Here is a 10,245-nt window from a genome sequence, read left to right as displayed (position 1 = left end):
GATGCAGTTGTTCCCACAAGTACAGACATCCTATGTACCAGTGAATAATAGAACCATTACACGGTTAATAGGACTACTATAAATTGTTGTATCCACTATTGTAACAACTAGTGGTGTGGGTTTTGTTATTTAGAGTCCAAAACGTGTAATAGCTTTAAGTTTATCCTCATAGCTATACTTAGGTAAATCTGTATCAACCAACTATCATTCCACCAAGGATAGTTGTAATTCTTTGTGATTTAATCAATAAAGAATAACAGTTGAAAAATTACCTTTGACTCTATTTAAACTACATGCTTGAATACTAAACTGTGTTTAATTGGTTAGTTAATATAAAGAAATTGTATTCACCCCCCCCTACAATACTCTTGTTCTTAATCAAGGGACCAACAAAATGACACCTTTATCGCAAAAACAAAGATGGCTTCTTGTTCCCAACCTTCACATTCTAATGTTGTGGATTTTAAATGGATATTCCGTACAAAATACCCTTCTGATGGATATGTAGATTGACTCAAAGCCCACCTTGTTTCTAAACGATTTACTGATATTCCTAGTTGATATTATTTAGTTAGCTTTTGTCTGGTGGTTTTATTATTCATTGTTGTATTTTCCTCATATTGGCTACTCTTCATAAATGGCTGCCTCATCAATTAGATGTGAAGAACGCATCCCTCAATGGTCACCTTAATGAGACTGTTTTTATGGAGCAACCTTCGAGATTTAGTGAGTTACGTTTTCCCATGTATGTTTGCAAGCTCAACCACACTTTATACGGGCTCAAGCAAGCACCTAGGGCTTGGTTCAATGCCGAAGTAATTTTCTAGTGCGCCGTGGTTTCGTTTATAGCCAAGCTTATCCCCATCTTCATATTTAAACAACCTTCTTGGATATTGTATCTTTTGTGTATGTCAATGACATAATTCTCACAACAAATTATTCGAGTACTATTCACATGTTCATTTCCTGTCTCAATGCTAAGTTTGCTATTAAAGATTTATAGAAACTAAACAATTTTCTTGGACTCGAGGTTACCTATACGACTTTCGGGCTCTTTTTAACCCAATTAAATATGTGTGTGACATCAAAAATAATAAATAAGTATCAACATTTAACTATTTTATCAAAAATAAAATCGAATAACTTATATGATATAAATATACAAAAGTAAAAAAATAAATAAGTATAAATATTTAACTATTTTACTCGAAAATAAATTAATATACTTGATCCATCGATAAATAATTTTGTATGCCCGGGCCATATTGGTCCTTAATAAGGGTTTTGAAATCGATAAAAAAACAAATATGAATTGAAATCAGTTTTCGGATCGGTTCTACTATGTTATCAAAATATGAATTCAAGTTTCGCTTTTACTTTTTTGAATTTGGTTTAACCGAAAATTGAATTCAATTAATAATATCACTATTATAAGTTATAAATATTAAGCTGACTTAAAAATCTGAAAGACAATTTAAAAATCAATATGTTAAGATTATTTTTGTTAAATTATGATTTTTTAAGTTTAAAACCAAACCAAATTAGATTTAGTTTTTGGTTAAGTTTTGATTTTTAATTTTTACTTCTAAACTTTTAAAATCAAGCAAATGAATTGAATATAAAGTAATTGAAAACTGAACCATGAACATCATTAGTGCTAGGCTGTAAATGAGTCGAGCTGAATCGACTAGGCTCGAGCTCGGCTCATTTAAATTTCATAGACCTCGGGCTCGAGTTCGGCTCGATTCGAGTCTAATATCTTAAGCTCGAGCTCAGATCGTATGATATTTTATAAGCTCCTACTCGACTCGTAAATTACATAAATTTTTCTTTTTTATACTATTTAATTTAATCTATTTAATATTTTTTGTTTATGTAAATTTTACCCACTTATAATCATATTTAATATTTAATATTATACTTTAACTATTATTTATATAGTAATAATTATTATATACTTTTATATGAACTTTTGAAGAAAAAAAATGCTCCCAAGATGCAGTCAACTTTTCCCCAAAATTTTAAATTTCAAAACCAAGGTGACTTCCCGCCTCTCAACCCTGCCAACCAACCACCATTTCCTCCACCTATTCTGCCACCACCACCACCTAAGTCATCCCTGCCACCGTCACCTCCACCTCCACCTCCAACCTTTTCATCCCATTCACCACCGCTTCCAACACCTGTTACACCTTCCTCTCCTCAGAATGGTGGGTCTGGTTCCGGCAACAGCAGCTTGCCGGAGGTTTTACCGGCACCTCCGATTGACCGTGGAAACGTTATTTTCGTTGGTAGATTAACAGTGGGCTGTAACGAGTGTTCTTTACGAAGTGTTTTCGAAGAAGTGGGTCTGATTATTAGTGTCAAATCGTGGCCTTTTAGAAAATATGCCTTCATCACTTTCGTGTCCTCTACTGCAGCAACGATGGCTGTTGCTACTCTGAATGGTTCGGACAGGTTTGGGTTCCCAATTTTCGTCGGTTGTCCTGCAAGACGTGGGGTATCTTCTATGAATTTCGGTCGTCCTTCTCCTGGTTCCAAACATATATCGCGTATTGTTTTGCTCCCTGATTCATCGATGGTTGAAAGTTTCCGGTTAAGTGTGTTTGTGGTCGATTGTTTCCCTTTTAAAGATGACAAGCTGTTGAGGTTGTTGAAGGACTAAAAAATCGTGGTTTCTCATGTTAGACGAGTGGGAACGTTTGGTTGCGTTTTCAATTGTGTTGATGAATTTTCGTTTACCAAAGCTATTGAATCTGTTCCAGCGGACTTTGGTTTCAATGTTATCGAGTCGTTTGATTCTAGAGCAACCAAGTATTCTCGTTTCGCTTGGATCAAGTTAAGGGGCATTCTGGTTAAATTTGCTTCGCTTGAAAATATTAAAAAAGTTGCTGATCATCTCGGGTCCGTCATTCATGTGGCTGAACAGTCTGCTGTGCTGGGCAATGTAGGGAGTTTTTTTGTGTTTATCGAGTCTCATTGCGTTAAACACATTCACGAATTATTTGAGGTTGAGCTTGATGATGTGCTCCATGTTAAAACACAAATTTGGGGAAATGAAATTGGAGATCGTTGTAGTCCATGCTTGAGCAGTCTTTTCCTTCGGATTTTGTGTCCACTGTTAATCAGTTTGTTATGGGTGATTGCGCAGTGACCAACGACGTCGGGAACATGGTTTGCGATTTAGATGCTACGAGTGTGGATCGTGCAGCTGCGGCGGTTTTCTACTCTAATCATGTTAACGAGGTACAATCGAGAATTGCTAAGGATGTGGGGAAACAGAAGTTGGTAAGTGGTGATGTGTGTGCGTCGAAGATGTCAACTATTTTGGAGGTTATTGAGTCACCTACATCCGATGTTGTGCCTGAAGTAGTAACCGATGTTGTAAACGAGGTTAACGATTTGGTTCGTGTTGGTATGACTTTGGAAGATGGCGTTTTGGCGTGCCCTTGTTATGGCAAGAAATGTGAAAAAAAAGTGTTTAATAGCGTGCGTGGAAATTCTCACGCGAACATAAGGTGTCTTTCGAATGTATCGGGGCAACTAAAAATAATTTTCGAAAGAAGAAGAAAATCGTTGACGGGGATCTTCTCTTCATCAAGACGGGCATGATGCGGTTGTCTTCGTTTCTTGGTGTAATAGTGTAGGTGATGCAGCAGTCGTGAGTGCTTCTTCCATTGGTACTCACGACATGGATTAAATCAGGGGATACATACAGACTTTAAAGGATCGAGGGTTGATGCTACAAGACCTGACAAGGCGACTACCTATAGTCAAGTTGAGAGTACGTTTGGTAAACCGGAGTCTCGTGTCAAGAAGGTTTCATAATCAAGTTATTTTGTGGGTTGGTTTTTATGGTTTAGTGTGCTTGCTTAGTTTGGATCTTTTATGTTCGTTGGTTTGATTCTTTTTAGTGTTTATGTTTGATTTCGATGTTAGGTTCGGTTGGTTATGGCTTGCCCCGAGATAGCCTAGGTTTGTTTGTTTTCAGTGTCTAGCTCGGTTAGCTTTCTTTGGGTGAGGCGTTAGTCCAAGCCGATTGATGTATCTTGTTTCGAAAGGTCTTTCACGCTTTGTGAAAGTCCAATGTTCTATATAAGTTTTTTGTTTTTAACAAAACAAAAAAAAAAAAAAAAAAAAAAAAAAAAAAAAAAACAAAAGATTATATACTTTTATATGGAGTATACTATTACAAATAATAATATTTTAGTCTATATAAATGAAAAGCTCATTTAGGCTCGCGAGTTTGTTCGGGTTCGAGACATAAAGCTCGAGCTCGGACTCGTTATTAAAAGAGCTTCAGAATAAGTTCAAGCTCAAGCTCGAGCTCGGCTCGAGCTCGTTTAGGCTCGACTCGAGTTTTTAATGAGCCGAGCTGTAGCGACCCCGACAAATCGTCAAGTGACGGCGTCGGCTACGTGGGTCCCATTACCTGATTATAAGTCTTTAAGATAATGTTTGACCAAAATATGTCGCCTTCATTTCAAAATAGAGATTGTTTCAAAGTTTACAAGAATTGTTCAACCAAAAGTTAAGTTACAACGTTATAAGTACGATTGAAATCTAGGCGACACGGTTTAAAGTAAAGTCAAAAGACGCTCCATGAAAAGCATGTATACTCGACATCCAATGCAAGTATCAAAATAATGAGCGGAAGCATGTATCACATATCGTGCAAGACCTGAGAAAAACATAGAAAAATCTGTCAACGAAAACGTTGGTGAAATCATAGGTTTAGTAAGTAAATTGTATTGAACCACAAGGTTCTTTAAGAATTGCTCAACCAGAATCATTCACATTCCAAAATAGTATTTGTATCACGAGCACCCAATTATCAAGGCTTAACCGAATCTTCCCTCTGAATTTTGAATTTAGTGTTAGAACTTACACTATACATTGTTGAAATTATATTTCATTCACTAACGGTAGCGAACCGTCTGAATGAGGGTTTGTTAAACCCGTATGGCCACACAACATAATTACACGCTTACACTTACACCCTGCAAGTGGAACTAATGATAATTGGATTGAGGACTTTTGTTCAAACTCGTATGCATCTTTGTATTCGTATTTGTTCACAATGTAAAAGCATGATAAGTAAATAAGTATGAAATGTATGTGTTTCTCAGCCCACGATGTAAAGAATAAAAGTGATTGAAAAAGTGGGACTATGATCTCACCTCGAGTGCACGAGTATAAAAGTACTTCAACAAGTAAACGTGTGCATGAAAGTTGCTTAGCCTTGACCTAAACAAGTAAGTTATATCAATTAACCGGTTACGACACAAGGTCGGGTGAAATGTGTTCAATTAGTCCTATGGCTCGTTACGACTCGAATAGTATAGCATGTGAATCACGTTGTCAAGTTTCATGCAAGAATCAAGTATAAAAGCATGTTAGAACGATTGTAATAAAGTTTGAGTTGACATTTCAAAACCTTACCATTAGAAAGGAAATCTTATTACGTTTCCAACGATATTTGATTCATCGAAAACGGAGTTACGGTCAAAAAGTTATGGCCAAAACAAGTTTGCTGAAGTTCGGATGAAACAGGCAATTGTCACGGCGCGACAAATTGCTCCGCGGCGCGACAAATGCCTATGTTGAAGGTTAGAAAGCTTGAAAAACATGTTCTAAAATCACCCTTTGGGCCACGGCGCGACAAATTGCTCCGCGGCGCGACAATGGCCGTGGCCTGGTCCCTGGCCTGTTTCACTTGTTCAAGGCTTGGTAAAATTTCAAACAAACGCAAAACTCAAACCGTAAACAATTAGGAAGCGTATCTTATACCGTTGGAAAGCTCTTTTGACAAGGAACACAACTAAACATGTTTCATCAAATAAAAACAACATTTTCCATAACCGATTTCTCGTCAAGTGATCGTTTAAAAGTCCATTTTCAAAGTTTCAAGTTCATCAATTGCATTTTAAGTTTCGGGAATCCAATTTACACATACGATATGCCGTTTCGAAGGTAATTAAGCATACATTACAACTAATCACTAACAATTAACATTCCATGGCATTCAAGCATCAAAAGTTCATGTCAAGAACTATCAAACCCTAGTCAAACATCACAAAATCAATATTCATGTTTTTGAAGTTTTCTTAATCAACCTACGCATCAAAACGAAGCTAGTGATACTAGTAACACAATTAAAACATGCACTTTAACAATCTAACAACATTAACTCATCCAAAATCAAGGATTAAGCACACCCATTTCAAGTTCATGCTAGTTACTCCAAAAACAACAAATCGAGCAAACCAAACATATATTCATGTTAGACTCGAGCCATAGACACTAACTAACACCATTTCAAATCAAAAACACGAATTTAGAGAAATCTAGAGTTTTAGAAATGTTACCCAAACGAGATGAAGTTGGTATCAAATTGTAGAGGATGAAGAGAGGATTCCAAATATGTAATCGGATTTGTTGTGAGCTTCCAAGATTGAATTTAGATGATGAATGAATGGAATGGGTTTGTGTGTGTGTTCTTGAGATGGAGAGAAAAGGGATGAGGGAGATGATGGAATGGATGAAATGGGTTGACTAGTTGACCTAGTCAACTAGTTTGCCCATTTGGCAACTCCGGTCCCTCGAGTTTCAAAGCGGGTGCGGGATTTAACCGATCGAATATTTTTAAAACGCAAGTTAACGAGAGATGTTATAATTAAATGACGGAATTATTATGAACGTTAGTCAACGGAAACTACGAATTTAAATAACGAAAGGTATTATTTAAAAGAAAAAGACGGTGTTAAAAATAAATTTAACGGAAAAAAAAAACGCGGGATGTTACATTATCCACAACTCAAAAGAAATTTCGTCCCGAAATTTAGTTGGAAGTAGTAGTCGATATCTCTTACTCGAGACTTTACGTTGTCAATGCTATGAATAAGTGAAAGTACGTTCTTGAGGGTTCTCATGAATTTGGATAGTCAGGATTTTACGTTGCATTAAGGTTCGGTTTTTACGATCCCCGGTTTCAACTGGTTTTCCTATGAAGAGAAGTTTGTCATCGATAGTTGATGTATCCAGCAGGATTGCACGTTCCTGTCCCGCAGGACACGTTTCTAAGTTTGTTACACGAAATGTAGGGTAAACGGAAACTTAATTGAGTCGGAAGTTCTAAACGGTAGGGAACGGTTCCAATACGCCCCAAGGTTTCAAAAGGGTTAACATGTCGCGGGTTTAACTTTCCCTGATTCCCGAAACGGATTACACCCTTCCAAGGTGCGGGTTCTCAATATTACGCGGTTACACACTGGGATTTGTGAGGTTCTCCTCTAAGTTTGGTATAACTCTTCTGGCGACAATGGGTTGTCTCGAGCCCTTCTCGGACTTGAACGATCTCAATTGTTGTTTCTTGATGGAGTTCAGATTTCGGTGGTTGATGCTTTGGTTAGATGAACAGGGGTATGACATTAGCGGTCATATAAGGTTTCGAAAAGTGCGCGTGAACACACGAGTGGTAACTACTGTTGTAAGAGTGATCTACTAAAGGTGACAATACGAGTTTGTGAGATGTCTTTCCAAGACGTAAATCGTTCGTTTGCTCGGTTCGTCAGTTTGTGGGTGGTACGCGGTACTCATGTCTAAGCGGGTTCCCAAGGTTTCTTGTAAAACTAGAAGTGAAACGAGTATTTCGATACAGAATAATTGACAAAGATACACCGTGTTGGAATAGAATCTCCTAAGATATGTTTGAACAAGCCAGTTAGGGTTCGAAAAATGTTCGTTAGGACTATTCACCCTCGTGGCGAATACTAATATAATATGAGGAATTTCTCTATCCATGGAGAAATGTCACAAGGAGTTTCCTTAAACAGAAATGCGAGCGATAAAGATAGGAGTGAAATGAGGACTGAGAATAGGATGAGCTTACATCTCGAGGTTGCCATAACGCGCCTCTAGTTGTCGAAAATTGAAGTCTGGAAGAGAAACAAGATAGTACACGTAGTTGTATAGTTCGGGGTTGAATAATAGTTGGCCGATTATCAGAAACACAAGGACGTTAAGTCAAAGAAGAGTGAAGTATCGTTGGATTGTGTGTTATCTTAAATTCCAGTAATATCAGACAGTAACGGTGAAATAACAGAGGTATGTGTGTGGTACGTGATGACGAGAAAGTTGATCGGATCTACAGTTTAGTATTCGAATTCTTCGTGCAAAATAACGAATTTTAGTTACGTAAATTTTGAGTCGAGAGAGTATGCCTTTCGGCGTTCATGTAGAAATATTTCCATGTTTGAGTTCCATCTGTTGCTATACGATTTTAACTAGAAATGTTGGTGTGAAGAATCACGCTCAATGTTCGAACACGGAGAGGTTTAAAGTTTTCCCTTAGTGAGTTAACGAGTGTAAAAGTCGGGTAACACGAGAAAAGTCAGAAATGAATCTTCGGTGATAACAGGCGAGATCTAAGATTTTACGAATACAAGTCTGAGTTGGGAGAGTTTCCTGATTACATGTGGCTTGATTTCGAGATTAATTGTAATGCCTTGACCATTAACATCATGGTCTAGAAAATTGGACTTCGTTCAACAGAAATTCTCACTCGGAGAATTTGGTATAAAGTTGCTCTTTTCTCAAAAGTTCGAGCGTAAGATGGTGATGTTGTTCGTTTTCCTTCTGTACTTAAATAAGTTAAGATGTCATCTATAAATACAATAACAGATTAGTCTATATGAATTTGCATACGCGGTTCAAGAGGTTTATGGATACGGGCGAGCCCTAAATAAATCAAACGGTACTAAGAGAGTTTTACAACTAACGTTGCGAGTTCGGAAAGTGGCTTAGGAGACATCGTCTCACTTAACCCCCAATTGATGATAACCGGAACGGAGGTCGATTTGGAACATACGGGATTCGTGCAAATAATCATGAGGTCATGGATGCGAGGGAGAGGGTATCGGTTTCCAACCGAAAATTACTCAGTTCACAATAATCTATACAAGATGATGGGGAAACACATTTTTTTTTTTTTTTTTTTTTTTTTTTTACGAATAGGTTCCGAGCTCCCTAGTTCTATAGGTGTCAAGTCAAAAGTCTTAACGTATTTCCTCTAATAAAATTTATAGGCACACAACATTTTTCCGTCGGTCACTTAAATCGTCTAAGTAGTATCTAGGGGAAAAAGGTGGAATGTAAAGAGTACAAGTCAAAGCCTCGGTTGTAATACGTCTAGCGGTAACCGAATCGAATAAGTATGAAATATACGGTTTGTTGTGAAGAAACGTACCCGTGACTAGTCCCTCATCGTCTCGGGCATCCTAGGTGTCGATGTTGTAAGTTCAACGGCGTGCGTTGGGGTTGATTTTCTTGTTTGGGCACGCACTCCTAAAATGACCCGGTTGGCCACATTCAAAACAAACACCCGTCTTGGGTGCATTGTGCTCCTTTTGGGCGACGGGAGCGGTATTCCTACAATCGTGGGCTACATGGCCACTTCTTTGACACTTCAAGCAAAATGGTTTGCCACATTCACCTAAATGATGTTTGTAGCACTCGTTACAATACGGTAGGTGTCCGGTATAACCTTTCTTGCCGTTGGGGATGAAGGGCTGCTTGGCGGGGTTGTTGTAATTGCTTGATTGGGGGGCTTCCCATTTTCTTTTGTTGTCACCCGACTTATCCTCGGCTTTACGTGCCGGCACTTCAATCTCGTCCACTGTTTCAATCAATTGGCGGGCCATATTCAAAGCCTCTTGGTGGTTAGCGGGTTTGGATGACATTACTCCTTGTTTGATGCTCTTGGGGAGACCATCCATGTAAAGTTCAACCCTTAAAGATTCGGGGTTCACAAGATTTGGGCACATCAAAGCAAGTTCGGAGAATCGTTGATTATAGGCCTTAAGGTCATTCCCGACCGCTTTTAAAGTTCTTAGTTCGTGTTCGAGCTTACGGGTCTCTTCGCGCGGGAAGTATTCGGTGATCATCTTTTTCTTTAAGTCGGCCCATGAGAGTGTGTGGGCTTCATTGATACCCACCGACAGCACATACGTATTCCACCATGTGAGGGCGATACCGGCAAAAGTGTGGGTGGAATATTTGACTTTGTCTTGGTCCCGACAACCGCTTATGCTAAAAACGGCTTCTGTTTGCTCAAACCATCGGGTGAGCACAACCGGTCCTCCGATCCCATCGAAGGTGTGAGGTTTGCACCCCATGAAAGTTTTGTAGGAGCAACCCTCGTTTGAATTACCGGCTCCATGGTTATTGTGGTTGTGGTTGTTATTG

This window comes from Rutidosis leptorrhynchoides, chromosome 8, assembly GCF_046630445.1.
Source record: "Rutidosis leptorrhynchoides isolate AG116_Rl617_1_P2 chromosome 8, CSIRO_AGI_Rlap_v1, whole genome shotgun sequence".
Lineage (NCBI taxonomy): Eukaryota > Viridiplantae > Streptophyta > Magnoliopsida > Asterales > Asteraceae > Rutidosis > Rutidosis leptorrhynchoides.
Note: the sequence above shows the minus strand (reverse complement) of the source record.